This window comes from Melanostigma gelatinosum, assembly GCF_949748355.1.
Source record: "Melanostigma gelatinosum genome assembly, chromosome: 21".
Taxonomy (NCBI): Eukaryota; Metazoa; Chordata; class Actinopteri; order Perciformes; family Zoarcidae; genus Melanostigma; species Melanostigma gelatinosum.
In genome coordinates this window covers 1,552,721-1,559,100 of record NC_136654.1, presented here as the reverse complement: position 1 = coordinate 1,559,100, position 6,380 = coordinate 1,552,721, and positions in this window count along the sequence as shown.

Below are 6,380 nucleotides of genomic sequence, written 5' to 3'. Positions count from 1 at the left end.
AGAGTAAAAATAAATGAAAATAAAATATTTTATTTTAAATACATTTTCTTTGTCAGAGTCATTATGAAATTCTGTTTCAACTATCAGTTACAGTTAATGTGGAATAAATCAAGTAATCCGGCAGAAAATGTAAACTTAAAATGATCAAAATTGACTTTGAAACACTGAAGTAGAACTTTAAACGCTATTTATTAATAATCAGTCTGTTCTTTCATTAATAATTAAGGGTTTGGAAAATCAATACATTTTATTGCAAAAAGCTAATTCAATTAGTTCTAAGAAGATGTTGCAAAATTAGTTTTTCAGATGTAATAATTGTACATAGATGGATGTACATTTCTGTAATTTACAGTATTATTGAGACATAAATGTACTTTAACGCTGTTATACTGATATTATCTCTCCACTGACTCTATTCTTTGCTTAAATTATTTCTGTTGTGCAAGATAAAGAATATATATATATTTTAAAAGAAGGATTTGACCCTGGCCAATAGAACTTGTAATGTAAAGATCTTTAAATGTTGTGTGAAGCAGCCCGGTCTGTGACGCAGCGCTCTCTTCGGCTCAAGTTGCAGTTAAGCTCTTTTGAAAGTCGCTGGATGTCGATTTGGACAAAGTTGCGACAGCAGAAGTGCAAATTCTCTGCAGCTTCCAGGCAACCGGCGCATCTCTTCACCAGCCTGCGGCCCCGTTGACTCCCATCATTCATAGCGGTCCTCCCGACCTCTGCCCCTGTGTGTTTGTGGACAGTTTGAGGACGGCCAGCTGTCCCCGTCCGACAGGTAAACATTGAGTTTCACCTTCCACTTGAAGGGTGGATTCAAAAATAGTTTGTTTTTTAAACCGGTCCCGTCTTGAGCTCCGAGTAAACAACAACTACAACGCGTGCTGCAGATACTCGGCTTGGGTTACTCCGTTGTGTGTCTCGCACCTCACCCGTTAGAGGACCGGTGCCCGTTACTCTCAGATGGGAATAAGGAAATATGTTCCACGTCTCTCATAACTCGTGCACTCATGGGGAATCAGCAGGGATCATGTTTAGTTTTCCACCTCTCACTCATTGGTGATTATTGGGGGAGTTCAGAGAATGTGATGTCAATGACTCAGAACTGATTATGACCATGAGCTTAAGTTGCTCTATACAAAGAACGCTGAGTCAGCGCTGCATCACTGAAACCAGGGAGATCCTCGCTGTGGAGATGAAGAATTCTAAAATAAAATATCAGAGCCGTCACTGCCTTTCATAGATTTACTGTGAAATGCAGGAAGCACCTTCGCTTCTGAAAAGTGAAGTCAAAGCTTCATGTGTTAAAGCTGAGCTCAACTCAGTGGTTCTGGAGGAAGACGTGGATCAACTTCACTTCACAAAATGACCTAAAAGGATCGCGTTGAAAGCGTGATTCAGGCTCCGCACCAATGGATCCACATTCACACCCAGAACTAATGGCTTCCTCTGGACTCACTCTGGCCTTCCTAGTCTAGACCTTCTCTGGACTCGGACTCATGACCTGTTGACCAACAAGCAGCCTCTTCAGCAGAAGTCATCACACGATCGATGCGTTCTCTGCATTAACGTGACGTGGAAGTCTGCCAGAGGATTGACCTCCGCTTCTGAAGAGTGAAGCCAAAGCTTCATGTGTTAAAGATGCATTCTCTCTAATGTCCACCAGGGGGCGACTCCTCTGGTTGTATATGAGAAGATGACTCTACTTCTCTCTTGATTTATTACCTCAGTAAACATTGTAAACATCAAAGATCATGAAAGTTAATTGATGTTGATGATTGAAAGTTGTACTCAGCTCCATCCTCTCGTGTTACAAATTGCAGCCATCGTTTGATTGGCAACGTTACGATGAACATGCTAATATGCAGGATCATTTCCATTCATCTAATAACAAGGACCTCTTTAGCCCGTTACGTCTTTGGAAGCGTTCAGTTCAACACGCTGTGCCTATATCTACTGGTCTTAATGGTGGATTACGTCCATCGGTCATCCCGCCTCACTGCCATTTGCAGGGACAGAAATAAAGACAGACAGCGGGACAGATGATCCAACACCAGCAGATGCAGAGGGTTTTGGTTTCCAAGCAGATCTTCACTAAATCTAAATTGAACCCCCAACGCGTCTATTTTCTCTTCAACAAAGGGAAACAAAGTGCAATCAAGGAACATGAATCTCACGGGCTGATTAGACGGAAAAACGTGACGGGTCAAAGTAGCACACAGGGGAAGACGATAGTTGATCTCTAGTCTCTTTATATCCGTTCAAGAACTCCCCCTTTGATGTGTCAATGTCAGCCCGATGTGTAGTGTGGTCTTGAATTACACAGAGGAAGAGTGGAAAGAAAGAAGGAAGGGCATATAATGGAGCCACGAGGGGAGAAACCCCCCGTCATCAATCACTCCAAACATTCCTGCTCTTCATCACTCTTCGTCTGCTCCGATCAATTCATAATGAAGTTTGGATTTAAGACAGAGTTCTCCTCACCTGCCACATGACCGAATGCGGACCGCTACGTCATTTTATGTGGCCCGCGAATCCGGCAGCAAAAAAACCCAAAAAAGTTAAAACTTTTTTTTTTTTCTTTTCTTTTTAAAGTTAGACTTGACAATAAAAATATCCCCATAGTCGAAATTATGAGATAGAAATATCATCATTATCATCATTATTATTGGTAAATGGTATTATCACAACATTAATCTAACTTCCTGAAATACTACATTTTAGGTCTAATAATGAAATGATCAAAGACTACGTTTGTTTTTAAATTTTGTGTGAACGCAGAATAAAAGTTAAAAACGACATAAAAGACTCAAAACAAACAGTGAACTGCGTCAATCAAAGAATGAACCAGAACATTCAGAGCTCAAATGATGCTTTTATGATGCTACTTTTTAAATCTTGCACGCTTAAAAACAATAATCTAGTTTAAATAGTCTCTGTGGCTCCAACCAGGATGAGGGTCCACAACTTAAAAAGCATCTTCACCAAAAATGTTTTGACCTAACAAATGAGTCAATTTAAGTAAAAAAAAATGTTTTCTGTCGCCACACAAAACTACAATCAAAATGTACTGTCCTCAGACCAGAGAGACCACAAGACCAGTGGGACGGATTGATCCAGACCCGGAGATATGATTATTATAACCATTATAATAATCATAAATAAAAAAATCCGAATTATTGTGCAGCCCAAAAAACTAAATGACTTCATAATGCCAACAGTAAACATGTAAACAGAGCAGAAATGTCATCAATCAGCCCCACAGATTATTGATAATAAACAGTGATCAGAACCCGGATGTCATCACACACATGTTAGCATAAAGAAGCTAATCCTTACCTTGCTGAAGCTAAGTGAAGGGTTCCACAGCAACATCCGGGTAACACTCCCCATCCGAGGCCGATAAAGAGCAGCGGCAGACGGACACAGTGGCTGAGAAAGTCGCTCGAAACGCGATGAATTCCTCCATAAAACCCAAAAACATCTCTGCTGCGTGCGGCGTGACGTCAGCGGGCCAAAACAAGGAGGGTGCGTTCGATTTACGACACTCCAGGTGAATAGGGTAAAAAATGAACTCATAGATATCACCATGAAACTTCACCAGATCATTACTGGCATTCAGTCGTCTTTTGTACCACAAGTTTTCTGAAATGTTTTGTTTTAATATGCAAATGAGGCTTTATTTAATGTAAATATATATATATATATATATATATTTTCTTTTTTTGCAGTAAATCCTCACATGTGAGAAGCTGGAGCCAGAAACAATAATTTGGAATCTATGCTTAAAAATGACTGAAATAATAAATACAATGAAATAAAATAAGATAAAATAAGATAAGATAAGATAAGATAAGATAAGATAAGATAAGATAACAAACGGTGCACATGGAGTTTGAAAGATGTTGGCATTTACTTGCAGGGTCGGGAAAAACGGCTTCTCTGTTGCATTATGGGAAATGTAGGATCCAGGGTTTTTTGGAGCTCGAAGTCAGGATATCTCTGTTACCTCTGCATTATTTTATAAAATCTTTCTTTTAATACTACATTGTTGGATTATCTGTGTAAGATTTTCATTTATTCACATTTATGAGCAGCGAGAGAGAGAGAGAGAAAAGGGACATAAAACATTTTAATAATTTAATAATGAGTACTGTACCGTCTGTTCTTACTCACTGAGGTGCTCGACACAACAAACCAATCATTCTTAAGGTCATTTCCTTGTTACACACAAACGTGAAGTGTTTTTGCAGCTGCTGCTTTCTTGTGACTTTTGGCTTGATGTTGCATCACAAAACCCACATTATATTGGTCTTCAGTCTCTTCAGTGCGGTTCTGAATTCTCCTTTTTATCTGTTTTCACTGACGTTTGTCTGCAAGCAGCAGAAGTTTTCCCATTAATTTAGTTTTTGTTTCCATTTCAATACAATTCCTAAAATTCAATCCCTATTTCTATGGTTAGTGGCTGCTTGTACATTTCTCATCTTCATCTCATTTCATTCTATTTTAATTGTTTTGATTTCGATTTTTTGACAACGCATTTCTTCACCTTATGTAAAGGACTATGAATTGTCTCTGGTTGAAAGCTGCTGTCTACAAATGAAGTCTTTCCATTGGTGTGATTAGCTATTGGTGTTTGAGATCACTTGAGAGCTGCTCTTAAAAAGTTCCAACACGTTACTGTAAGAAGCCAACCCAGTCGCCAGAAGAAATGCATTGTATGATTCTACAAACCACGGAACATTGAAGATCGACGTTTATGATCCAAATTAGTTTGTTTCATATCAGCCTCTTATCTCGCTTGCAGAAATGCAGAATGTTGTGTGGTTAACGTGGAACGACTAGTTAGATTTAGGCAACAAAACGACTTGGTTATGGTTTGATGAACAACTTCACAATGTAACGTCACAACGTGATATAACTAGTGTGAATACATAACAACTGCTCTTAGTGGACTTTCTTACGTTACGTTATGTAACAAGGGTGAAGTCAACATTTACTTCACCTCCAATCACCCTCGCAGAAACGGACAAGGATACGTGATTCATGTTAACCATTGGTTAGGTTTAGGCAACAAAAAGATAATACCAACACACTTAACTTAACAACGTAACAAAGTAACGTAACAACGTAACGTAACAACGTAACGTAACAACGTAACGTAACAACGTAACGTAACAACGTAACGGAACAAAGTAACGGAACAAAGTAACGGAACAAAGTAACGGAACAAAGTAACGGAACAAAGTAACGTAACAAAGTAACGTAACAACGTAACGTAACAACGGAACGGAACAACGGAACGGAACAACGGAACGGAACAACGTAACAACGTAACGTAACAACGTAACGTAACAACGTAACGGAACAACGTAACGGAACAACGTAACGGAACAAAGTAACGGAACAAAGTAACGGAACAAAGTAACGGAACAAAGTAACGGAACAAAGTAACGTAACAAAGTAACGTAACAACGTAACGTAACAACGGAACGGAACAACGGAACGGAACAACGGAACGGAACAACGTAACAACGTAACGTAACAACGTAACGTAACAACGTAACGGAACAACGGAACGGAACAACGGAACGGAACAACGGAACGGAACAAAGTAACGTAACAAAGTAACGTAACAAAGTAACGTAACAAAGTAACGTAACAAAGTAACGTAACAAAGTAACGTAACAAAGTAACGTAACAACGGAACGTAACAACGGAACGTAACAACGGAACGGAACAACGGAACGGAACAACGGAACGGAACAACGGAACGGAACAACGGAACGGAACAACGTAAAGTAACAACGGAACGGAACAACGGAACGGAACAACGGAACGGAACAACGGAACGGAACAACGTAACAACGTAACGTAACAACGTAACGTAACAACGTAACGTAACAACGTAACGTAACAACGTAACGTAACAACGTAACGTAACAACGTAACGTAACAACGTAACGTAACAACGTAACGTAACAACGTAACGTAACAACGTAACGTAACAACGTAACGTAACAGCGTAACGTAACAGCGTAACGCAACAGCGTAACGCAACAGCGTAACGTAACAACGTAACGTAACAACGTAACGTAACAACGTAACGTAACAACGTAACGTAACAACGTAACGTAACAACGTAACGTAACAACGTAACGTAACAACGTAACGTAACAACGTAACGTAACAACGTAACGTCAGGCCTTTCCACCACCTTTCCCACTCACCCGTGGTCCTTATTATACCAAGTAACTTTCGGAAAGTAACGGTTGCTTGATGTACTATGTCACTTGCTCGGACCGAATGCAAAAACGTAGAAATCAAACGTATCCGTGGTTCGCAGAAACAATGCCAGCATTGCAGTTTTTTTT